The sequence below is a fragment of the Suncus etruscus genome, chromosome 11, assembly GCF_024139225.1.
Source record: "Suncus etruscus isolate mSunEtr1 chromosome 11, mSunEtr1.pri.cur, whole genome shotgun sequence".
Taxonomy (NCBI): domain Eukaryota; kingdom Metazoa; phylum Chordata; class Mammalia; order Eulipotyphla; family Soricidae; genus Suncus; species Suncus etruscus.
Genome location: NC_064858.1, coordinates 76674582 through 76701807, shown reverse-complemented (window position 1 = coordinate 76701807; position 27226 = coordinate 76674582). Strand labels below are relative to the sequence as shown.

General features: G+C 42.0%; 1 protein-coding gene and 1 non-coding gene across 2 annotated transcripts in view; one reads left to right on the top strand and one right to left on the bottom strand.

Annotated features, from left to right (window-relative positions):
• The window catches only part of DIP2B (disco interacting protein 2 homolog B), a 262889-nt gene that overhangs the window by 219867 nt on the left and 15796 nt on the right, over positions 1 to 27226 (bottom strand). The gene's annotated exons all lie outside the window — the stretch shown is intronic.
• Positions 608 to 718, top strand: LOC126023734 (U6 spliceosomal RNA). The gene has a single exon (XR_007500811.1). It is a non-coding gene; the product is annotated as a U6 spliceosomal RNA (small nuclear RNA).

Sequence of the window (27226 nt, the reverse complement as noted above, 5' to 3'; positions counted from 1 at the left end):
ATAAGATCAAAAGATGAAAGAAAAAAACTATTACCCAAAAATATTTAGGTTAGCTTCTGAACCACATTTATAAATTCCAAGAGGAGCAACCAGAGCAATAGAAGAGCGGTAGGGTGTTTGCCTTAGAATGCAGCTGACCTGGGTTCGATTCCAGGTATCCCATATGGTTCCCAGAGCCTACCAGGGGCAACTTCTGAGTGCAGAGCCAGGAGTAATCTCTAAGTGATGCTGATATGGCTCAAATAAACATAAATAAATCCAAGAAGAGGGACCAAAGCAATAGCACATCGGTAGGGTGTTTGCCTTGCACACGGCCAACACAGGATGAACCCTAGTTCGATTCCCAGCATCCCATATAATCCTCTGAGCTTGCCAGGAGTGATTTCTGAGTGTAGAGCCAGGAGTAACCCCTGAGCGCCACAGGGTGTGACCCCCCAAAAAAATTCCAAGAAGAATGCAGCCTTTAAGGTTTATTTTCCAGACTTTTTCAAATTGCCCTACATGTTCACATATGCTCACGTACACATGTGAGCATGTGCTACTTTCTTTCCCAGTCTTTATGTTACAAAGCAGATGAATTATATTCCCAGAGTTCAAAACCAAGAAAGGTCACACATGTGTCACTTGGTCATAAAGTATTGCTGGAAAGATACAAAGAAGATTAGCCTGACCCCTACACAAGGATGACATGCAAGTTCATGAAGCATGCTATACTGAAAAGAGGATAGGAAAGAAAAGGAGAAAGAAAACAGTCAATTAACTGGCAATCATAAAAACCCTTAGAATTTCTAGACTTCTTGTGTGTCTACACAAGTAAATATGAAATGCTACAGTAAGAAACAGTATTAAACACCAAAATATTAAAACACCTAAGTGAGACTATGAATTAAATAATAATTTTGGGACTAGAAAGACACTATAGTTGGTAAGATGTAGCCAACCTGTGTTCAATACTTTGCACAATATACAGTCCGCCAAACACCACCAAATATGATCTTTGGTCACAGAGCCAGGAGTATGCCCTAAGCACAGCTGAGTGTGATACTAAAATACAACAATAATGTATTACTATTACTGCCCCCTCCTACTACACACAAATATATATATATGTGTGTATATATATGTGTGTATATATGTATATATAGCTTTCATACTAAAGTCATGTAACTTTCAAATTAGAGACCAGAAATGTGGCTCATTTACCTTGCATATGTGAAATTCTGAGTTTACCCAGGACCATATTGTCCCCCAGTACCCCTAGGTATGGCAACAGATCACAAATTTCAACCAGAATTAGAACTCTTACTAACATTTTTAGGGGTGTTGATTCTTACTCCAATCAAGTACAGGCAGATTGCTTTCACCTACTAAATTTTCTTTTAAGTACTAAAAATGATTAATATAATATTTGGGGTAATTTTCTTCCCACTGTTTCCTTCTATTCCATAAGATTTTTTTAAATGAGGATAGTGAGTTAAAAAGGGGAGGGGAGGGGAGGGGGGAGGGAAGAGCATCATATTCTTTATGGGAAAAACTAATACTGCTCTAGAACAAACTTTTTTTTAGAACTTTATTAATTTTATTAAATGACTGATTGATAAATCGGCCCTGGCAGGCTGAGAGGCCATATACGGGTATGCCACATGCAAAGCAAATGTCCTACAGCTGTGCTATCTCTCCAGCTCCTACAACAAACTTTTTAAGTCTATTTTTAAATCTTTACATTTTAAGACTCTAAATGGCGTTCTCCACAGAACACAAAGGAACATAAGTATTTTGTTTGATAAAATATTTAAAGAGCCTATTACCATTCTGTGAGTCATCCACACCTCAGAATATTTCTTTCCTTTGACTTTTCTTTCACTTTCTTTTACTTCCCCCAAAGTATCTTATCTAGTCCTTCCATTCTCTCCTTTTCCTTTTCTTCCTCTCCTCTTTTTCTTTTACTCCTTTCCACCTTCTTTATATTCCCTAAGTAATCACTTTTACTTTAAAACTGTTTTTACTAGGGGCCGGAGAGCTAGCACAGCACTAGAGCATTTGCCTTCCACGAAGCCAACCCAGGACAGACTATGGTTCGATTCCCAGCTTCCCATATGGTCCCCAGAGCCTGCCAGAAGCAATTTCTGAGCACAGAGCCAAGAGTAATCCCTGAGCACCACTGAGTGTGACCCAAAAGACAAACAAACAAAAAACAAGCAAACCAAAAAAAAAAAAAAAAACCTGATTTTACTTTAAAGGGGGGGGGGGGGAGCTGATACAGAAAATTAAGAGCATGCATTTAAGAGTTAATATGGATATCATGTGGGTTATCGCATCAACTTCCATATTAACATTTTTAATCCCTTGAGACATGCATAAGTCTGAGCTATTATCAATAAACTTTCTTCATCCACCCCAATTCTGAAACTTGACTTTCCAGAACCAAGACTAACATCATGGCCAAATTTTTCTCGTTTTGTACCGTACATGTTGCTGCAGAGACAGTGCAAGTGAGGAGGACCTCTGGGTTCCCTCCAAAACCCAAGTATCAGTTATTTCATAAACTGACTGAGGAAAACTATTTAGTTTCTCATGTTCAAACAAGTAACATTATCCAAATTTAACTGCCATGGTGATCATCAAAAGTTTTCAAACAACTTCCATAGCATGTCTAGAAGAATGTATCACCATGTTTTACATGTCAAGAAACACTCAACAATGCCTGCTGCAGAGAGAAAACTCCAGACCAGGCCCTTTGTGAGATACTGAGTTCAATCCCTAGCATCACATGCTACCCCCAGCATCATTAGATATACTTTTCCCAAAAAATAAAGGCAAGAAAGACAAAGTTCAAGAAATCTATGGGTAATGCTTACTGATGCATTGTAATAAAGGTCAAATAACACTGTTCCCCACAACTTTGAGGTATTTTTTCTTCTCCTTTTTTCCTATCTTTTTTCTTTTTTCCTTCTTTTCTCTTAACTTTGAGGTATTTATAATAAATTTCTCCTTACATCTGAGACCAATCAAAATGTGCAATCCCGGGGCTGGAGAGATAGCATAGAAGTAAAGTGTTTGCCTTGCATGCAGAAGGACGGTGGTTCGAATCCCGACATCCCATTTGGTCCCCAAGCCTGTCAGGGGTGATTTCTGAGCATAGAGCCAGGAGTAGCCCCTGAGAGCTGCCGGGTGTGACCCCCCCCAAAAAAGTGCAATTCCTGGAACAACACTGTCCCTTGAGCACACCAGGAATAATCCCTTTAGCACTGAGTTTGGAACAGTTTATAATCTGTCTAGTTGTAGCCCCAAACCCAATCAACCACCCCCCCACACCCCCCCCAAAAAAAAAGAATTAGCTCTGCTATGGTTTTGAATGCCTCTATTTACTCAACTGCTAATTCTGAGTAATAGTGAAGTATGGAAAACTGTTATTCTGGTGCCAGAGCAATCTACAGAGGGTTGGGCTTGCAGGCTCAATCCCCAGGATCCCATATGGTCCGTCCCCCCCCCCAACCAATGACGGAGGGAGGAAGGGAGGGAGGGAGGGAGGGAGGGAGGGAGGGAGGGAGGGATTCTAATTTTCATCCTCAAAGAAACTCAAGAGGATATGATGAATGGCCTTAAAAACATCAAGAATAGCATCTAGGAAGGGGGGAAATACTCCTCAAGTCCAAGTTCTTGAACATCTATCTCACTTGTCTGCTTCTTTGGTTACCTATCTCAACTCTGGAGAAGTCTGTGTTCTCTCTTGAAACCACACTTCTACCCTCCTCTTTCCTCACATCTTTTTAAAGTTTCAATAAAAACTACTTGAGAGAGAGAGGAGAGAAAGAGAAAGAGAGAGAGAAAGAGAAGAGAGAGAGAAGAGAGAGGAGAGAGAGGAGAGAGAGAGAGAGAGAAATACATAGAGCTAAGGAGATAGTTAAAAAGATTAATGTATGTGCTATGGATGCAAGAGCCTTGGGTTTGTTCTCCAAACCACATGATCCCCTGACCACCACCAAGAAAAATTCAGGAATAGCCACTGAGCTCTGCTGGATGTGGTCCCATAATCAAATTTATAAATAAAAGATATTTCTAAAAAGAAAACAAAATAGATTAAAAATATAGGGCCGGTAATAGTAGCAGTTAGGGTGCTTACACTGCATGATACCAAACCAGTACACATATGGCCTCATAAGCCCCACCAGGAATGATTCCTGAACAGAGCCGAGTGTGCCCCACCCCACCCAAAGAAACAATAATGCTTAAAAATAAATCTCCCCAAGCAATAGAAAGATAACTAGTAAAGACAGAAAATTTACCAAGTGCCAAACAGAATGAAAGGAAAAAAAAAATCAAATGGAGACATTATCAAGTAATTTCAACACTCCAAGAACAAAAAAAAATTTTTTTTAATTTTCATAGAGGAAAAATAAGTGACATTCTCAGAAACCTGACACCAACAACAATGATTGTGTGAAAAACTTTTACTGGAACCACAGAGAATGACTCAGGGGTTGGGCAACCTAGTATGCCTGGAGCCCAGAATTGGCCTTATGCCAGAAAACTTCAGGGGTAAGGTCTTGTATTTCGACCTAGGCTTTTCCTTTCCATTTCCCCCATATTTTGCTGGGCCTATTCAAACAACAACAACAATTGCCACTCTCACACCACTTTTACTATATTTCTTTAACCCTTATCCTTAACCAAAAAAAAAAAAAAAAAAAAAGGAAGAGCTTACTAAACCTTCTGTTAGTGCTTTAGTGAGTTCATTTATGATTCACTAATTTTCAAAAATACATTTGCAACTGAACTTTTTCTTCTTTCTCTTCCATTTCTTTAGTTTTTTTCCTATTTTCTATTTTTTTAATAACTTTGTTTTCGGTCATCTTGAAACAAATGTCAACTATGTGATGCATTTTCTTTAAATAAATTTAATAAAAAATATTAAGTGACATTCTGGGCTTGAGATATTACAGCAGGTAGGGCATTTGCCTGGTACTCCATATGGTCCCCCAAGCCTAATCAGTAAGAACCCTGAATGCAGAGCCAGGAATAAGCCTGAGCACATTGGGTGTGCCTCCCCCACCCCAAAGAAAAGTGGCAGTCAAAAAAGGTAAGTTAAAAAAGACTTTTGCAGGGCCGGGCGGTGGCGCTAGAGGTAAGGTGCCTGCCTTACCTGCGCTAGCCTTGGATGGACCGCGGTTCGATCCCCCGGCATCCCATATGGTCCCCCAAGCCAGAAGCGACTTCTGAGCACATAGCCAGGAGTAACCCCTGAGCGTCAAATGGGTGTGGCCCAAAAACAAAAAAAAAAAAAAAGACTTTTGCGGGACCGGAGAGATAGCATGGAGGTAAGGCCTTTCATGCAGGAGGTCATCGGTTTGAATCCCGGTGTCCCATATGGTCCCCCGTGCCTGCCAGGAGCAATTTCTGAGCTTGGAGCCAGGAATAACCCCTGAGCACTGCCGGGTGTGACCCAAAAACCACAAAAAAAAAAAAAAAGACTTTTGCTTTATGATATGGGTTTTCAGATTGTGTTGTTGGTTCTGGGGACCTCCAGGCCCACTACTAGCAGGATTGGAGTTATGAATGGAAGCCACACAGTGCTGGAAAATATGGACCTCATGGGTGTTATTACTTAGGTATTGTCCCAGGCTTGTACCTCTTATTTTGAAATGCTGAAAATTTTTCTTTTAAAAAATGCCATGGAATATACTTATTTTTTTCCTCTTCTTTTCTCTTTTTTCGTTATGTGCCATGCCATGTTTCTTATTTCAAGCCCATGGCGTGTTTTTGGTTTGTTTGTTTTTGTTTCTTTTTTTTTTTTTCGTCTATTTTTTGTGGTGCTTATCGATATAGCTGGAGTCCTCACTGGATAATTGACACTTTTTTTTTTTTTTTTTTTTGGTACTGGTGGAGTGTTTCACCTTCTTTTTCTCCTTCATCTCCCAAATCGATGATGAGAGCCTCTAGAAGGATTCCACCCATTTTTGGAGTATTAGACTCTTACCCCAGTTTATATATCTTCTCTTTTTCCGGCAAAACCATGCAACTTGAACTAGCTAGTCCTGCCTACAGTTAGAGGGGGAGATAAAGGAGGCATCAAGACCAAACAGGTGCAAGACTACTAGGTAGTGGGTTGGATACAGAGGGGACCACATATTCTAGCCGCCCTGGGGGTGAGGGAAGAGGAAATGGGAGGTAGGACAAAAACGGAGGTGTAGGGAGGACAATTTGGTGATGGGAATCTCCCCTGATTTTATGTAAATATGTACCTAAAATGTTACTGTCAACAATATGTAAGACACTATGATCAAAATAAAAATTATATTTAAAAAAAAATGCCATGGATGGGGCCGGGTGGTGGCGCTAAAGGTAAGGTGCCTGCCTTGCCTGCGCTAGCCTTGGACGGACCACAGTTCGATCCCCCGGTGACCCATATGGTCCCCCAAGCCAGGAGCAACTTCTGAGCACAGAGCCAGGAGTAACCCCTGAGCGTTACTGGGTGTGGCCCAAAAACAAAACAAAAAAAAAAAAAATGCCATGGAGGGACCAGAGAGATAGCATGGAGATAAGGCATTTGCCTTCCATGCAGAAGGTCGGTGGTTCGAATCCCAGCATCCCATAGGGTCCCCTGAGCCTGGCAGGAGCGATTTCTGAGCATAGAGCCAGGAGTAACCCCTGAGCACTGCCAGGTATGACCCTCCCCCCCAAAAAAAATGCCATGGAAAATATGAGAAATAGCAAAGGATAAGATAAGGATAACAGAATTCTTCGAAGAAATTAAGGACTCTATTATCCTGACATATGTAACATTCTCTGTGAAGCAGAGGTTTGAAGCATACAAAGAGTTAACAATATTTGGTTTGTTATTCATACTTGTGGCATTAAGATATTTAGGCTATCAAGAACCAGCAGGAATATTCCTGAGTGCAGAGTAACCCCTGAATATCACTAGATGTTGGGCTTCTTCCCAAAATGTAGGCTTTTTAAAATAGCTACAACTCGGGGCCGGGTAGGTGGCGCTGGAGGTAAGGTGTCTGCCTTGCAAGCGCTAGCCAAGGAAGGACCGCGGTTCGATCCCCCGGTGTCCCATATGGTCCCCCCAAGCCAGGGGCGATTTCTGAGCACATAGCCAGGAGTAACCCCTGAGCGTCAAACGGGTGTGGCCCAAAAAACCAAAAAAAAAAAATAGCTACAACTCCAATGTGCCCAAGGGGTGACTTCCATAAATGCCTGGTGCTCAAGTACAGGGCAGAGGGTATGGTGATCAAGCCTGGCAGTGCGAAAGGTGGGGAGGGCTGTGAAGTGCCCAAAATCAACTCAGTCTCACACATGCCAGGAATGTATTATGCCATCTGAGGTAACACCCCAACTCTATGATTAATTTACTACATAGAGCATGAAGATTTTTTGGGGGGGGGCCACACCCATTTGATGCTCAGGGGTTACTCCTGGCTATGCGCTCAGAAGTCGCTCCTGGCTTGGGGGGACCATATGGGACGCCCGGGGATTGAACCGCAGTCCATCCTACGCTATCGCTTGCAAGTTAGACACCTTACCTCTAGGGCCACCTTCCCGGCCCCGAAGATTTTTATTATATAGCAATTTACTTACTGCTAGGCAAAACAACTCAAACAGTATTTACCTTGATAATATAAGAACAATAATATGACTAAAATACTCAGAAGGAAAGAGCATCAAAGGCATATAAATCTCACTGTTCAGGGGCCAACCCAGGTTCAATTCCCAACACCCCATGTGGTCCCCCAAATTAGCCAGGAGTAATTTCTGAGCACAGAGCCAAGAGTAATCTGAGTACTGCTGAGTTGTGGCCCAAAAGCCAAAATAAATATATAAATAAACTTCACAGTTCATAGCAGAGACTCAAAGATGCTGTCTGAAGTTAACATGTTTGTCACTGAAAGTAAAACTATTGATTTCCAAAACTACAGTACCTAAATTAGACTGATAACCAGGGATAGCTCAGTAATAAGAATAGCTATCTTGACAGGAAGCCATAGTTGAATCCCAGGGCATGCCAAGTGCAATTCTAGAAACAGGGGTTTGTGGTCCCCAGGCCACAACAAAGCACACAATTTCTAGTGTAATGCAACCAAGTTTTCTGTGCAAGCACCATAACCACTTGTACAATGAATGTAGCAACAGAGAATGAAGGAATGGGGTGAAAAACAAGTTTTACTATTTTTTTTTTTTGGTTTTTAGTTTTTGGGTCACACCCAGTAGTGCTCAGGAGTTACTCAATGTCTTCACTATTGTATTTATTACTCTCAAACACCCCCTTCAGCTGCTGTGCTCAAGCTTTTCACATTTCTCAGAACCTCATGTTTCCATTTTTTCTTTTAATGAATCCCTGTGATGGAATTAAAAAGTTGTTGAGAGCTTAGTTTCAGTCTTATGTTGTTCCAACACAACCCCTTCACCAGTATTCATTTCCTACCAACCATGTCCCAAATTTCCCTATGTCTACTCCATTCCCTAGCCTGCCTGTATGCAGACACTATTCTTTTATATTATACCCTCCACTTTCTTTTTAGGTAAATGCATATCACTTTACCTCATTTCAAACCCAGTTTATGTACAGAATGGTCATTTCCAATTGCCATTGTCATAAGGGTCCCTTCTCTGTCCTAACTACATCACCCACTTCCCTTGGTGACAAGCTTACTACCATAGACCAGTCCTCTTGGCCCACATTTCTATTGTCTTTGGATATTACTCTTACACTATGTTTTGGTGGATTTTTTTTAAATATCCTGTAAATGAGTACAATCATTCTACGTCTATCCTCTCCTACTCAGCATAATACTCCCCACATCTATCTATGTATAAACAAATTTCATGACATCATTTTCCTAACAGCTTCATAGTATTCCATTTTGTAGATATACCATTGTTTCTTTATCTACTCATTTGTTCTTAAGTGCCTGGGTTGTTCCCAGATTCTGGCTACCGTGAATAGAGCTGCAATGAACATAACAGTGCAGGTGGCTTTTCTGCATGTGTTTTGGGGCCCCTAAGGTATTCATCCTAGCAAAACCTAGGTTGGACGGAAGCTCAACTTCTAGTTTATTTGAGGAATATCCATATTGTATTCCAAAAAAGGTTGGACCAGTTGACATTCCCACCAGTCAACATTCTCAGCAGCAGTGAATGAGAGTCCCTTTCTCCCCACATCTGTGCCAGTACTGGTTGTTCTTGGAACATTTTTTCTTTGCTTTCTAATTTTTTAATTTTGTTTATTAAAAGAAAATGCATCACATAGTTGACATAGCTGATCATAATGAAAAAATGGAAGGGCCGGAGCAATAGCACAGCTGTAGGGAATTTGCCTTGCAAGCAGACGACCTGGGATAGACTCAGTTTTAACCCCCAGCATACTATATGGTCCCCTGAGCCTGCCAAGAGCAATTTCTGAGAGCAGAGCCAGGTATAATTCCTGAGTGCCACCAGGTGTGGCCCAAAAACCAATAAACAAACAAACAAATAAAATGGAAGATGAGAAAAAAAGAGAAGGAAAGAAAAAAGAAAAAGCAGAGTAGCAAACTCACTTGTGAAAATTATTGTATCACAAATGAAGTCATTAATACAATGACAGAAGGTTTAGTAAGCTCTTATTGTTTTATGTCCAGTCTGTTAAATTAGGACGGCATCAAATAAATAAAGTTGTCCAGATATTCAAAGCAATGATACTACGAGTTTTAGGGGCATATACTCATTTATAGAGCCTCCTGGAAGAAGGCCGGTAGGAAGCAACTGCATTTATGGGCATGATTACAGTTGCCAGACTTTCCTGAAAGAAGATACAGGGGAGGGTGCCTGTACTCGCTCCCAAAAAAGCCCTAGTAATATCAGCCCAGTGTACCTGAACTGTGGCAAGATTGGCATTCCTACAAGGAATTGTAGACAGTCAGTTATGAGGCAGGCCATTGGGAAAACAGTGATTCTGGATGATGGAAACAGCAAGCATCTCTTCAGCAGGCTAGGGGCTTGACCCACCCTCTCCTCCTGAGATGGCCAGCTTTATGCTACATGGGCCAGTATAGCCATCCATAATCTTTCATGGCTCAGTTTACATCTCGTTTGAGAACAGAATGAGTCTATGGAGCTGGCCCAGTTCAAACATCTGGAACATTTTTTCATGTGCTTTTAGGCTTCTGTATTTTTTCCTTAAGGAAGTTTCTGTTTTTCTCACCATTCTTCGATGGAGTGATTCTATCTTTCTAAATCTTTTCCCGTTAGACCCACAACAATTTCCTCTCCATGAATCAATTTTTTGAACTAACACCCTTCTGATATAGAGGGTGCTCCTCTGCATATTCCAATAGAGCCCTGCAATTCTGTTCTCACACTCACCTTCTCCTACCCTAAATAAAATGAATCTGTGCCCCAAACTCTGGCCAACTCAACTCTGTCTTTTCTTTCTCTTAAACTCCACCTTCGAAAAAAATCTCTTTGCTGGAGCTGAAGTAGTTTTTCTTTTTGTTTTTTGGACCACACCCAGTGACGCTCAGGGGTTACTTTTGACTATGCACTCAGAAATCGCTCCTGGCTTGGGGGACCATATGAGACGCCGGAGGATCTAACCGCGGTCATTCATCTTCCCCAAATTAAAGGACTAAACTACTGACTTAACCATTCATCTAACAGCTCTTAGAATATAGGGGACTAGGGGCCAGAGAGATAGCATGGAGGTAGGGCGTTTGCCTTTCATGCAGAAGGTCACTGGTTCTAATCCTGGCATCCTATAGAGTCCCCCGATCCTGCCAGGAGCGATTCCTAAGCCTGGAGCTAGGAGTAACCCCTGAGCCAAAAAAAAAAGAATATAGGGGACTAAGATGGGCACATTGAGTTTTTTCCTCATTGGAATTGGAATGACATAAAAAAACAAATTCTAGGGGGCTGGAGAGATAGCATAGTTGTAGGGTGTTTGCTTTGCATGCAGCTGATCCAGAACTATGCTATCCAGAGATAGCATAGTTGTAGGGTGTTTGCTTTGCATGCAGCTGATCCAGGTGGTTCAAATCCCAGCATCCTATATAGTCCCCTGTGCCTGCCAGGAGTAATTTCTGAGCACAGAGCCAAGAATAACCAATAATAATAATATATATATTATATATATTATATATTATATATATAATAATAAGCCAATAATAATAATAACATGAGCACCACTGGGTGTGACCCAAAAACAAACAAACAAACAAAAAATAATAGTAACACCCAAATTCTAAAGCTCCAGGAACTAAAACCAACTGTAATGATAACAAGTTTCACCTTCTCTCAAAAGAGAAAAGAAAATACTATCTCCAAAAAAATTGCAGGTGTGGGCCAGAAAGATACCTCAATGGGTTGGACACATGCTTTGCATGTGGGAAGCCCAGGTCAATCCCCTGCACTATGTTTCCTTGAGGACTGCACAGAGCAACCCCCATTCCATCAGAGCAGAAAATAATCCTTAAATACTACTGGGTTGGGACTGCACCCAAGTAACACCCCTTAAAAAAAAAAGATGAGTATTTTTTTTAACATTATAAACTTGTCTTTCCTAGTAGGGTAGCTAGATAGTGATTAAAATTTGCAACTTACTCGAAGTAAAACCACTTTTACCTGAAAAAAACTGTGTTCCCTTTCCCTTGTTCCTATTTCAGGAAACAAGTCCTAATAAGAGAAAAACAGAAGCAGCCAGAACTCAACTCTAACTCTAGTCTGCCTTATATAGAGACATTAATTGCCAGATATAATTAATTACATATTAATTAATTAATTATATAGATATAATTAATTATATCTATTGAAGTAATTACTGCTAGGTCAACTTAAAAGAGAAAAAATTAACTAGGTCAAGTTATTTCATATCAACTACAGTTCAGAACATACCTTAAACTTTCTCCATTCACAACTTTTCTTTTTGTGTTTGTTTTTGGTTCATACCCAGCCATGTTCAGGACTTACTCCTGGCTGTGTTGAGGAAATACTCTTGACAGTGGTCAGGGGGCAAAATGGGGATGCTGGGGAGTGAACCCAGATTAGCCAAGTGTGAAACAAATGCCCTATTTGCTATTGCTCTGACCCCTCACAATCTTTTTTGCCTGAGTTTTTTTATGTCACTTTGGGTATATAGGCACATAAATAAAAGGGGTGGGGTGATAGCAAAGCTGGGGCATTTGCTTTGCATATGGCTGACCGGGTTCGATCCCTGACAACCCTTATAATCACTTAAGCCAAACAGGAGATTGCTGAGCTCAGAGCCAGGAGTAAGTAACCCCTAAGCACCTCCAGGTGTGGCCAAAAAGAAAAAAAAAAGTATACGGGGGCCTGGAGAGATGATAGTATAGCGGTAGAGCATTTGCCTTGCACGTGGCCAACCAGGACCTATGGTCCACTGAGTCTGCCAGGGGCGATTTCTAAGCACAGAGAAACAAAACAAAAAAATAGTATACAAATTAAGACATTTACTGATAATAAATCATAAATAAATTCATTTTAAAACAAACCCCTGGGGCCAGGCGGTGGCGCTAGAGGTAAGGTGCCTGCCTTACCTGCGCTAGCCTTGGACGGACCGCGGTTCGATCCCCCGGCATCCCATATGGTCCCCCAAGCCAGGAGCGACTTTCTGAGCACATAGCCAGGAGTCACCCCTGAGCGTCACCGGGTGTGGCCCAAAAAACAAAAAAAAAACAAAAAAAAAAAAACATATTCCATTAATGACCCTATGTGAGATTGTAAACCGCATGAATTTAAAAGACTAAAAACCCATCCTTCCATTTCAGAAAGTTCCTGAAAAATATGTAGTCTTGGGACTGGAGATGTGGCTCACTGACAAAGTATCTGACTTCCTTATATGAGGTTGTGAGTTCATTATCCAGCATGCCAAAAACAAAAAGAATACTAGAGGGGCCGGAGCAGTGGTGCAGCAGTAGGGCAATTGCCTTGCACGTGGCTGACTTAGGACGGACCATGGTTCTATTCCTCGGTGTCCCATAGTCCCCCAAGCCAGGAGCGATTTCTGAGCGCATAGCCAAGAGTAACCCCTGAGCGTCACTGGATGTGCTGCCCCCCCCCAAAAAATAAGAATACCAGAAATACATATTTAAGTAAGATAAACTCAAAATAGAAATCGAACAAATGAAACTTACTATGAAAATGCCACTTAAAACAACAGAAACACTTTAAACTAATACTACATAAAAGTTGATGAGGTATACAACTAAGTTCATGCCTTGTTCTTTATGATTCATTATAACACTGTCACATCCTCTTTCTCACTTCTACCTCTGCTTCTAAGCAGGCAAATCATTTAAGATAACAGGCTATCCAAGTTGGGAAAGCAGTTTCCTGTCAAGTGAATCAGAAACAAATCACTGGAAAACCAGCTTGGTTAGCTCGAGAGTAGTTGCTAACAAAGCGGAACTCTTTTGTCACTCAGTCTCAAGTTTCTGTTCATTTAATCTCAAAGCCAAAAGCGAGGCTCACTGGTTTTGGATACAAAAGGGAAGGTGGGTGATAGTACAGCTGCCTTGTATGCAGGTGACCCGGATTTGATTCCCCAGCATCCAATATTGTCCCCTGCATCCCGCCAGAAGTGATTCCTAAATTCCTGAGCTCAGAACCAAAAGTAATGCCTGACCACTGCCAGGTATGACCCAAAACAAAACAAAACAAAAAAGTATGGTTATAATAGCAAAAAGCAAGAGCCACGAGCACTAGTCCATAGCAGGAAGTTTGCCACAAAAAGGGCGGAAGTTCAATTGGGACAGAGAAGGGACCACTATGATAATGATAGTTGGACATGATCACTCTGGACAAGAACTAGGTGCTGAAAGGAGATAAAGTTGATATGTATGATACCCTTCAGTAGAATATTGCAAACCACAGTGCTTAAAAGGAAGAGATAGAGAAAAAGTCTGCCATAGAATCATGAACTTTATAATTGTTTATTTCACTGTGACTCAATTAAAAACTTATTAAAAAAATTAAATAAATTAAAAAATGAGGAAGTCTGGGCTGGAGTGATAGCACAATGCCTTGTATGTGGCAGACCTGGGTTGAACCTGGGTTCAATCACCAGCATCCCATATGGTCCCCCAAGCCTGCCAGGAGTGATTTCTGAGTGCAGAGCCAAGAGAAACCCCTGAGTGCCACCAGGTATGGCTCAAAAACCAAATAAATAAATAAATAAGTTGGGGAAGATAGCACAGCGGCTAGGCATTTGCCTTGCATGCAGCCTACCAGGGAGGGGCCCGGTTCAATTCCCAGCATCCCATATGGTCCCCTGAGCCTGCCAGGAGCAATTTCTGAGCACAGAGCCAGGAGTAACCCCTGATCGCTGCTGGGTGCGGCCCAAAAATCCAATCAATCAATCAATAAATAAAGTTTAAAAAAATAAGTAAATAAATAAGGAAGTTATATAAAGAAAAAGTGAGCCTCAAGCACAGCCTTTGCCCTCCGAACTTCCCTTGATAATCCAAGGACAGCCTCCTCCATGTGCGGGACAAAATGAAACCGCAGGCACACAGATGTTTATGTTCCTTTCTCCCAACACCAAACCACTCCCTGCACTCACGTCTCACACTGAAGACCTCTTGTCTCACCTATGCTTACTCATAACCTCTGGCACATCCTTACCTCATCTACCCCTTAGGTCACTGACCACAGCCTTACGTGTACCTACAATTACACTACCTATGACTTTCCATAGACGCATAGCTACTTAAATCAGGAGTAGCTTTTCTTTATGTACCCTTAGAAGGTGTTTTCCAGGCCCGGAGAGATAGCACAGCAGCGTTTGCCTTGCAAGCAGCTGATCCAGGACCAAAGGTGGTTGGTTCGAATCCCAGTGTCCCATATGGTCCCCCGTGCCTACCAGGAGCTATTTCTGAGCAGACAGCCAGGAGTAACTCCTGAGCACCACTGGGTGTGGCCCCCCTCCCAAAAAAAAAAAAAAAGGTGTTTTCCTCGGGTGCACACGCTCATTCTCTATTTTTAATTCAGAGAATATTCCAAAGACCATTGGTATAAAATATTCTCAACTTCCTCTTCTTCTACCACCAAAGCACCATCAGAAGCATTCCCTGTGCAGAGGCAGGAATAAGTTTAGTACCTTTAGGTGTGGCCCCAAAACAAAACAAAACTTTAAATAAAAAGTTAAATGGTAACCTCTTTTATTCTAGATGCCTAAACCAGAAACTAAGGAACCAAACTTGGCCCTTCAACTAATCTGTAAACCTCCTTCACCACACTAGTATCATCAAGTCTGTGGCCTTATTTGTTTTGGTTTGGTTTAGAGGGGGTCATACAAAAAAGTGTGTACAGGGTGTATAGCTGCTGTATACTGGAAGGAGTCACTCCCAGAAGTACTTGGGAACAATGTGGTGTCATGGGTCAAAGCCAGGCCTCCCACACACAAAGAATGCTTCTGATCTATCTCTCTGGCTTCTGTTTTGTTTCCAAAATTCATCTACCCCCTCCCATTTACTCCCATTTAACTCACTATAATCTGGTTTCTGTAAGAAATTAGATGAATTCATTGGATTTAGCCACATGTGGTTTATAAGATTTGCAGCAATGTGGTGTCATTCCCAAATTGTCGTCCCCCCTCCCCCATCTTCCCTGTTGTTTTATTTGGAGGGACCACATCTGGTGGTGCTCAGGAATTACTCCTAGTGGTGCTCACAGGGGACTATAAGGGATACTGGGGATCAAACCCATTTGGACCATGTGCAATGAAAACACTATCTGCTGTACTATCTCTCTGGATCCTGTTTGGGGTATTTTGGGTTTTCTGGTGGTTTTTTTGCCTGTTTGTTTTTGGTTTTGGGGTCACACCCAGCGGCGCTCAGGGGTTACTCCTGGCTCTGAGGTCAAAAATAGGTCCTGGCAGGCTCGGGGGACCATATGGGATGCTGGGAATCGAACTGGGGTCCATCCTGGGTTGGCCACAAGCAAAGCAAATGCCCCACTGCTGTGCTATCGCTCTGGCCTCACTTGTTTGTTTTGTTTTGGTTTGGTTTTTTGGGGTCACACCCGCAGCACTCAGGGGATTCTCCTGGCTCTCTACACTCAGAAATCGCTCCTGGCAGGCTCGGGGACCATATGGGAAACCAGGATTCAAATCACCGTCCTTGTGCATGCAAGGCAAACGCCTTACCTCCATGTGTCTCTCTGGTCCCTCCTTTGTTTTTTTTAGTCCCTCCCCTTTATCCTCTTTCCCACCCTACCTGCTCCATATTCCTCATGGTGCTCTGGGGCTACTCCCAGTTCTATAGTTCTTCCTGTTCTCTACCTGGGGCTCAGGGAGTTCTGTAGTGCTGGAGATCAATTCCAGGCTTCTGACATGAGTCATTTCTCCTGTCCTCTTCTCCAGGTTTCCAGCCAGCTATTCCTCCTACCTGACACTTCACACCCCTATAGAGTTGGGAATGAATCCCAGGGCCTCAAACATGCCAACACAAGTAAGTAAACTACTGCAGAGGTTTATCACCACCTCTTCCTGTCATCTTCTAGTCATCTCTGTAGGCTTTCCCTTTTTCTACCCATTACAGCCCTCCTTAGAAGTCTGCCTCAAATACTGTTCTTTGTTCACTGTAAGTCCTCTCTCCTGGGTAAATTTGCCTATTCTCACAGTTTTCATTATCATCCAACTTTAATGCCTGCCCTGTTAGCTCAGTCAGTAAAGCATGAAACTTTTTTTTTGGTTTTGAGCCACACCCAGGGGCGCTCAGGGTTACTGCTGGTTCTGAGCTCAGAAATTGCTCCTGGGGGCCTGAGAGATAGCATGGAGGTAAGGCATTTACCTTTCATGCAGAAGGTCATCGGTTCAAATCCCGGTGTCCCATATGGTCCCCCATGCATGCCAGGAGCAATTTCTGAGCACAGAGCCAGGAAAAATCACTGAGCACTGCCAGGTGTGACCCAAAAACCACAAAAAAAAAAAAAAGAAAGAAAGAAAAGAAATTGCTCCTGGCAGGCTCAAGGGACCATATGGGATGCCAGGGATCGAACTTGGGTCCATCGGGGGTCAGCTGCATACAAGGCAAACACCCTATCGCTCCAATCCCTACCATGAAACTTTTTTTTTTTTTTTTTTTTTTTTTTTGGTTTTTGGGCCACACCTGGCTGTGCTCAGGGATTATTCCTGGCACTGCGCTCATAAATTGCTCTTAGCTCGAGAGACCATATGGAATGCCAGGGATCAAACCAGTGTCCGTCCTGGGTCAGCCACATGAAGGCAAATGCCCTACCACTATGCCCCATACCATGAAACTCTTAACTATTATCCCACTTTAGAAAAAAATGAAAATAGGGGCCGGGCGGTGGCGCTGGAGGTAAGGTGCCTGCCTTGCCTGCGCTAGCCTAGGACGGACCGCGGTTCGATCCCCCGGCATCCCATATGGTCCCCCAAGAAGCCAGGAGCAACTTCTGAGCGCATAGCCAGGAGTAACCCCTGAGCGTCACAGGGTGTGGCCCAAAAACCAAAAAAAAAAAAAAAAAAGAAAATAAAATGTGGATTAAAATGCCCAGTTTATATACTCCATTCACTCCTATATGGATGAATCTTGAAGGACTATGAAATAATTCAGCAACAGAATGGCAAAGACTAACCATGCCTACTTGTCATCAGGTACTATTCTATACTACCCTTGTAATTTTGTCTGTTTTTTGGGCCACACCCAGGAGTGCTCAGAAAGTTTACTCTTGACTCTGTGCTCAGGGATTCTCCTGACAGGGGCCAGGACCTATATGAGGGGAAAAGAACCAAGGTTGGCCTCATGCAAAGCAAGTACTCTACTCACAGTACAATCTCTCCAGCCCTGACAGGCACTCTTCTGATTACCATACACTACACATTATGTACAGTTGATTTTATTCTCCTATCAATACATTATGGTAGACACTATGATCATCCTATATTATAGATAAGAAAGTCAACAGACTGCAAAAAAAAAAAAAGACAGCAAAAGAACCCTCACTTCCAATAAAAAATGTCCTTTGAAAATAGTAAGGACAGTGAAGAGATATCAAATAAAATTAAGGACTCTAAGAAATTTGTTTTTGGGGCCAGAGAGAACATAGCAGTAGGGCGTTTGCCTTGCAAGCAGCCAATCCAGGACGAACGGTGGTTCAAATCCCAGCATACCATATGGTCCCCCAAGCCTGCAAGGAGCGATTCCTGAACACAGAGCCAGGAGTAACCTCTGAGCGCTACTGGGTGTAACCCAAAAATAAATTAATTTAAAATAAGAAGAAATTTGCTTCTTTTAACAATAGTGAACTTTCATTAATATTTTAGTGGTCTTAATTTTTCATTGATAATCATTTAATCATGTTTCTTTTTTCAACATTAAAATAGTTGTCAACTACAAAGATTTTTACAAGTTCAGTTTCTCAGCTACAAACATAAAGATCAAGCAAAATAATAAACAAAATAGTTGTTATATTTTAATGTTTTACTAAATATTAATTTTTTAATATTTGCTTTACATGCAGAATGACAATAAATATGACAACATTAATTTGGGCATAGATACCTTTTCTCTCAGAAACCTGATATAGTATGGTAGGCAAGGTGCTTGCCTGATGAACCTGGGTTTGATCCCAGCATCCCATATGATCCCCTGAATCCTGTCAGGGTGATCTCTGAGTATAGAGCTGTGAGTAAGCCCTGAGTATATCTGGATAAGGCCAAAAAAACAAAACAACAAAATAAAAGTAGAACAAAACCCAAGAAGACTCCGTCCCTATGTTGGAAGCAGGGGCACTTCTTGGCACAGCCCAGGATCTTCTGAACAGGCACTCTACCCAGTGTGGGGCTATATCTTCAAAAAATATCTGCATAATAAATATCAACAGAACTGAACAGCACAGCAACCAGATAGGCTAATGGAAAGCTGTCAACCTCACAAATCACATGAATGGGCCAGAGAGAGAATGTAGGGATTAAGACACTTGCTGGGCATCTTGCCACCCCTGGGACAAATTCCCAGCACTGCATACAATTCTCCAAGCACCTAGGAGCCAGTCACTCCAGAGAACAAAGTCATGAATAGACCTAAGCACTACCAGGAATGACCCAAAGAAACAAATAATTTTAAAATAATTAAATAAATGTGCATTTTTAATCATATAAAAGGAGCAGAGGTGGGACTCAGCCTTGCATGTGTGCGCCCTGAGTTCGATCCACAACACCACCAAAACAAAAAAAATTTTAATCACGCAGAAAATATATGAGGGAAACAAAAGAAAAGCAATCATTAGAAACTGAAAGCCAGGAAACATCGTAGGTCCCTGAACCCCAGCCCTTGGCAGCTCCCACAGAGGATTGCTGTTCCTTACTGGCAGAAATCCTGGAGAGAAAGACTATACATCTTTACTCTGCAAAGCTGCCACCATCTAAACAATCTCATTGGAATCTCCTCCCTGCAAAATCATTTGTTAACTGAAAAATTACAAAGTTTTCTATTCCAGGTCTGAGCATCCAGTAGGGAGCAAGTCCTCTAGAGGAATCAATGTTTTGTTTTGTTTTGTTTTTTTGTCTGTTTTGTTGTGAGCTACACACATAGTGTTAAGGAGCTTACTTCTAGCTCTGTGCTTCAGGATCACTCCTGGCAGGGCTCAGGTTTCCAAATTTGGTGTCAAGGATCAAATCCCAGTTGGCCACTTACAAGTCCATGCCTTACCCATTTTACTATCTCTCCAAGCCCCAGACAATATTTAGTAACACTTAAGCACACAAACAGATCATTTCCAATGTTAGTAAGGATTAATTAGATTAAGGAGGAATGAATGTTGAGGTCACACCCAGCATGCTCAGGGTCTTCTCCTAGCTCAGTACCCCAGAGGTCACACTCAGTAATGCTCAGGAACATGTGGTACCAGGGGACTGAGCCCATGTAATGTATCCTACACACAAAACATGAATACTAGTGCTATCTTCTAGCACTATCTCAACTACTGAGATTTTGCTTTCTCAGCTCTAAATCTACTTTTCATTAACTATTTTATGATAATTAAGAAGTACTCTAAATTAATTTCTCCTTTGCCTGATGCTATAATGTTAAGCTATATTTACAAAAAGGCATTGGAGGGGGGCTGGAGAGATAGCACAGCGGTAGGGTGTTTGCCTTAGACACAGAAGGGCAGTGGTTCGAATCCCGGCATCCCATATGGTCCCCCAATCGCCAGGAGCGATTTCTGAGCGCAGAGCCAGGAGTGACCTCTGAGCATTGCCGGATGTGACCCAAAAACAAAAAAAAAACAAAATGAAACAAACAAAAAAACAATAAAAAGGCATTGGAAAAAGACTGTAAAATGATCTATCCTGATTCTAGGGTGCTACTTTTTACAAGAGAACAATATCAAGAATTTTAGTATTAGGGACTGGAGCAATAGTATAGCGGGTAGTGTGTTTGCCTTGCACGCAGCTATTCTGGGTTCGATTCCTGGCATCCCATATGGACCCAAGCCTGCCAGGAGTGATTTCTGAGTAGAGCCAGGAGCAACCCCTGAGCATTGCCGGGTGTGACTCAAAAACAAGAACAAAAAAAAAAAGAGAGAGAGAGAGAGAGAAGACTGAGTGGCCAGAGCAAGAGTATAGCGGGAACTGATTTGTGGAATATTTAAAATACATAATATGGGGCTGTAGAGATATCATGGAGTTAAAGTGTTTGCCTTGGGACGGTGGTTCGAATTCCGGCACCCCATATGGTCCCCCAAGCCTGTCAGGAGCGATTTCTGAGCGTAGAGCCAGGAGTAACCCCTGAGCGCTGCCAGGTGTGACCCAAAAAACAATAAATAAATAAATAAATAGATAAATAAATAAATAAATAAATAAATAAATAAATAAATAAATAATAAAAATAAAATACATAGTATGGGGCTGGAGCGATGGCACAGCAGGGCATTTACCTTGCACTCGGCTTATCTAGGACGAGCCACGGTTCGATCCCCCAGAATCCCATATGGTCTCCCAAGCCAGGAGCAATTTCTGAACACATAGCCAGGAGTAACCCCTGAGCATCACCAGGTGTGGCCCAAAATCCAAAATAAAATAAAATAAATAAAATACATAGCATGGTATTAACATCCAGAAAAAAAATAGAGACAAGGGTCAGGAGGACAAGAATATGGTAGGAAACTTGCCAAAAATAGCGGAGTACAGTTAGGGCAGAGAAGGGACCACTATGATAATGATAGCTGGAAATGGTCACTCTGGACAAGAACTGTGTGCTGAAAGGAGACAAAGTGATAGGTACGCTATCCCTTCAGTAACAATAAAGTTAAGCAGTGTCTAAAAGAAAAAAATAGGTAGGGGGAGAGATGAAAGAGAGAAGGGGGAGATAGAGACAGAGAGAGGAAACAGAGACAAAGAGAAGAAAAATGTTTGCACTGGAGGTAGGCAGGGTGGAGGGCACCTGGGAAACTTGGAGACATTAGTGGCAGGAAATGAGCACTGGTGAAGGGAAAGTTTTGGAATATTTTATGACTGAAAAGCAATCATGAACACGATCAAGTCCAATGTACAAAAAAAAACTTTGCTTTTCCAAAGCTATATATTTTCATTTAGAGTTATCCAAAATATTAAATATTAGATATTTGTTTCTCAAAATTTTCCTTTTAGGGAAATACTACAGGGGTTAAAGCTCTAGTTTTGTATGTACTTACCTGACCACATAAGGTCCCTCAAGTACCATCAAGGGTCATTCTTTTTTTTTTTTTTTTTTTTTTTTGGTTTTTTGGCCACACCCATTTGGTGCTCAGGGGTTACTCCTGGCTAAGTGCACAGAAATTGCCCCTGGCTTGGGGGGACCATATGGGACGAACCGCGGTCCTTCCTTGGCTAGCGCTTGGAAGGCAGCACCTTACCTCTAGCACCACCTCACTGGCCCCATGGGGAGGTGTATCTTGAAGATACACATGCGTGTGGATGCACACTATTTTCCTTCAGGACTTCCTCTTTTTTTGTTGTTTGCTTGGGTTTTTTTTTTTTTTTTGGGGGGGGGGGAGGTCACACCCAGCAGCGCTTAGGGGGTTACTCCTGGCTCTAAACTCAGAAATCACTCCTAACAGGCTCGGGGGACCATGAGGTGCCAGGAATCGAACCAACATTTAGCCTGGATTGGCCATATTCAAAGCAAACACCCTATCGATGTTTATCTCTCTGGCTCGATTTCCTCTTTAATTTCTCATCACCACATCTCAATTCAAAGAAGAAAAATGAATTTCATATCAAAATATAAATATATAAAATTGTTGTCCATTTTATAGTCTTCAGGAATTTACTTTTTTTTTTTTTTTTTTTTTTTTTTTTGCTCGTTTAAGAAATTTTAAAGTCGGGGGGCCGGAGAGATAGCATGGAGGTAAGGCGTTTGCCTTTCATGCAGGAGGTCATTGGTTCGAATCCCGGTGCCCCATATGGTCCCCCATGCCTGCCAGGAGCAATTTCTGAGCCTGGAGCCAGGAATAACCCCTGAGCACTGCCGGGTGTGACCCAAAAACCACAACAAAAAAAAAAAGAAAAAAGAAATGTTAAAGTCATACCCTCCCTAAATATTAGACTAGGAGGGAAAACACTACATTTCTAGTTCAAGGACTAGAAATATTGCTCAACTGGCGAAGCATATGCTTTGCATGTAAGATTAGATACCTGGCACTACAGAGTCCCTCAAACCCCACTGAGTGTGACCCAAAAAACAAACAGTGTAAAGTCCTCACTCCTCAGATTCTGGGAAAACATTAGAAATAGCCAACCCTGGAGCTGAAGAGGTGGCGCTAGCGGTAATGCGTCTGTCTAGCAAGCACTGACCTAGGATGGACCATGGTTTGATACCGAGGTTAGATCCCTTGGCATCCCATATGGTCCCCCAAGCCAGGAGCAATTTCTGAGTGCATAGACAGGAGTAACCCCTGAGCGTCACTGGGTGTGGCCCAGAAACCCAAAAACAAAGCAAAACAAAACAAAACAAAAAATAGTTAACCCCTTTTTATTGCCATTTATATTTCTGAGATTAGGATAAAACACAATTCTTTTCCCTTCAGGGAATCCTATCTCCAAAATTCTGAAAATAAAAATTGGACATTAAAAAAAGTGGGGCACAGAGACTAGAGCAATAGCATAGTCAGGAGGACATTTGCCTTTCACATGTCCAACCCAGGTTTGATCCTTCAAATCCTATATGGTCCCTCAATCAAATCTGCCAGGTGTGATTTCTGAGTGCCCCAAGATACACCCCCCCAAAAAGAAAGTGGGGCCCAAGAGCTGGAGAGATAGTACAGCTGATAGAGGCTTGCCTTGCATGCTACTGACCCATATTAGATCCCTGGCATCCCAAATAATCCCCCAAATCCCAGCAGGATTAATTCCTGAGCACCTGGGTACCAGATGCATGTGACCTAAAAACAAAACTAAAGAAAAGTGGGGCTACAGGGGAGAGATAGCATGGATGTAAAGCATTTGCCTTTCATGCAAAAGGACGGTGGTTCAAATCCCGGCATCCCATATGGTCCCCTGTGCCTGCCAGGGACGATTTCTGAGCTTATAAGCAGGAGTAAACCCTGAGCACTGCCAGGTGTGACCCAAAAACCAAAAAAACAAAGAAAAAAGAAAAGAAAAGAAAGAAAAAGAAAAGTGGGGCTACCAATTAGATGACAACAAATCTTGCTGAAATTCCTGAAACATGTTCAGGAAGATAACAGATGTAGTGAGGAAGTATCTTAGTTTTACACCAATCAGAATTGCTTATAGTCACAGAGTACTGCAGTTTCAGTGTTTAGGGTGTTGAGTTTTGTAAAGTTTTTTTTGTTTTGTTTTGTTTTGCTTTGGATAGGGCCAGGTGGTGAGACACCTAGCAATACTCAGGGTTTAATACTGACTCTGTGCTCACGGACCACTCCTGGTAGTGTTTACGGGACCATATGTGGTGCCAGCATCAGACTGATGTTTGCAAAGCTAGTGTTTTAAGCCTTGTACTCTCTCCAGCACCCCCTCTCTATTTTGGGGGAGGAACCTATACCCAGTGGTGCTCAGGGGTTTACTCCTGGCTTTATGCTCAGGGGTCATTCCTGGCCATGCTTTGGGGACTATATAGGATCGAACCTGGGTGAGTCACTTGCAAGGCAAATGTCCTACCAATTGTGATATTGCTTCAGCCCCCTAACTTTTTTTTTTTTATTGAGTTTTTGGGCCACACCCCACAGCGCTCAGGGGTTACTCCTGGCTCTGCACTTAGAAATTACTGTATAAGGGGCCAGAGCAATGGCGCAGCAGTAGGGCATTTGCCTAGCACACGGTTGACCCAGGAAGGACTGTGGTTCAATTCCCCAGCATCCCATATGGTCCCCCAAGCCAGGAGCGATTTCTGAGAGCATAGCCAGGAGTAACCCTGAGCATCACCGGGTGTGGCCCAAAAATAAAAAGAATTTAAAAAAGAGAAATTATTGCATGCAAGGCAAACGCCCTACCTGCTGTGACCTACCCACTGTGTATCATTCCAGCCCTGCCCTTCTATATTTTTTAACAAGTCTCAACAGAATGAAAATTACATACCTATTTCTAAGTGTTAGGATAAGAGACACAATTTTTTGTTTCTGTTTTTAGGCCACACCCAGCGGTGCTCAGGGGTTACTCCTGGCTCTACACTCAGAAATTATTCCTGGCAGGCTTGAAAACTATATGGGATACTGGAAATTGGACCTGGGTTGGTTTTATACAAGGCAAACACCCTATCTGCTGTGCTATCACTCCAGCCCCCTAGAAAACTCATTTAAATACTTGTACAGGGGCCAGGGTGATAGCACAGTGGTAGGGTGTTTGCCTTGCACGCAGCAGACCCAGAATGAACCCAAATTCAATTCCTGGCATCCCATATGGTCCTCCAAACCTGCCAGGAGCAATTTCTGAGTGCAGAGCCAGGAATAAACCCTGAGTGCCCTCAGGTAGGCTCCCCGCCAAAAAAATAAAAATAAAAAACTTGCCTAGTGGCAAAGAGTAAAGCAGTAACAACAAGGTTTCAACCTGGTTCTAAGTGTCTCATATTTAACATTCTTGCCACTGAATATGTTACCACTAGTGTCAGGGAAAAACAAAAGGTTGGGCTCATTGTGTGTAGGTACACACTGCATTCACTCAGTTAAGGTACTTTTTTTTTTTTTTTATTCAGCATCTTTTTAGTGTGTACTGTATAAGTTCTAAGTTAATTATTTACCAGTTGGGAAGGAGTTATAAAGTGCTAAACACAAAGCTTATAAAGTATTAACACTCAATATTGATGGATACTTATAGAGAGATCTTAACATCTCAGAAGAGTTGAGGAGGGGCCAGAGTAATAGCACAGTGAGTGTAAGGCATTTGCCTTCCATGTGGCCAATACGGGTTCTATCCCCAGCATTCCATAATGTCCCCGGAGCCTTCCAGAAGTAATTTCTGAGTTCAGAGTCAGGAGTAATCCGAGTGCCACCAGGATGAAGATGATGATGATGATGGTGATGATTGTCATTATTACTTAGGAAATGCTTGTTTCTCACAGGACACTAAGTGGAGTAGAAGTTAACCAAAGACAGGCAAGAAAAGGAGAAGAACATACCAGGTAGGCATTACTCAGAGAAAGGCATGGAAGTAAAAAAACAAAAAAACAAAACAAAAAAAAAACAAAAAAAAAAAGCATTCAGGGAAGTGCAAATCAATTGCCACAGCTGGCGAGTAAAGAACAAACATGATAGGAGCATGAAACAAGCTGAAAAAGATAGCTCTTGGTATCCAAAAGATGTTTGGAATGTTGTGAATGATGGCGGCAATGAAAAATTTTAAATTGGAAAAGAACATCGTTTAGATTTCTGTTTTAGAACGATCATTCTAAAACAGATGTGGCTCTGCGGTAGAGCACTGCCTTGTATGTGAAGTCCTGAATTCAATTCCTAACACTGGAAAAAAAGAAAAGAAAAATGAATATATATAATACATGTATATTTGTTTTTCTGTCCAGCCTATATAATATATATATATATATATATATATGTTGGAAAAACAGTAAAGCAGATAAGGCCTTGCACCTGGTCACCTCCAGATTGATCATAAGTACTGAAAATAGTCCCATGAGGAGTGATCCCTCAGCACGGAGCCAAGAGTTAGCCCTTAGCAACCACCAATGTGCCTCCTAAAAGAAACAGGAAAGAAAAAGTATGTATACACTACTACAATAGTCTCAGCAAGATATAGTAACGGTGAATGGAAGATAAATTGAAACTTAGTGATTCATGAGAATTTATTACCACAGTTTTGTGACCTGATAGACATTCTGAAGTAGAAAGCTGCTATAAAGATAATGGGGCAAAATGGGGCCAGAGTGGTAGCACAGCGTTAGGTCATTTGCCTTGAGCGCAGCTGATCCAGTATAGACCTTGGTTCGATCCCCAGCATCCCATATGGTCCCCCAGGCCAGGAACGATTTCTGAACATATAGCCAGGAATAACCCCTGAGCATCACTGGGTGTGACCCTCCCCACCAAAATATGGGGCAAATTGAAAAAAGGGAGTATAATTGGAATTCCTAAGTGATAGTTAGTTGAGGAGACCAAAGGGAATTCTGGAGCAATGAAGAGTCGGGTCAAGAGATATAGAGGAATCTATCCAGCAGCCAGGAGGTTGTAGTTCAGGCATGATGAGATTACTCTAGGAGTGTAAGAAGGAAAAAGATAGTTATGAGGAACCATAAGAGGAGAAGAGTGAAAAGGATCACTAAAGAAAGACTGGTTAAGGAGCTAGAAAAAAATAATGTATCAAAGTTAAGGAAGAAGAACTCTTTCTGTTGGTAAGGTTCCAACTGTTATCACTACTATAAAAAGCTACATACAAGAAGGACTGTGTTCCTCAGTCCACGTTAGTATTCACTGGTGACTTGGAGAATGTTGAGGAGAGAGTAGAGGTAAGAAATAAGAGAAAGAGGGCCCGGAGAGATAGCACAGCGGTGTTTGCCTTGCAAGCAGCCAATCCAGGACCTAAGGTGGTTGGTTCGAATCCCGGTGTCCCATATGGTCCCCCATGCCTGCCAGGAGCTATTTCTGAGCAGACAGCCAGGAGTAACCCCTGAACACCGCTGGGTGTGGCCCAAAAACAAAAACAAAAAAAACAAACAAAAAAAAAAGAAGAGAAAGGAATTATAGCTACACTTTCTAGAATCTATCAAAGAGGGAAAATATGAACATAGGAGAGCACGCAGAGTGCAACTGAGAAGCTGCCTTTTTT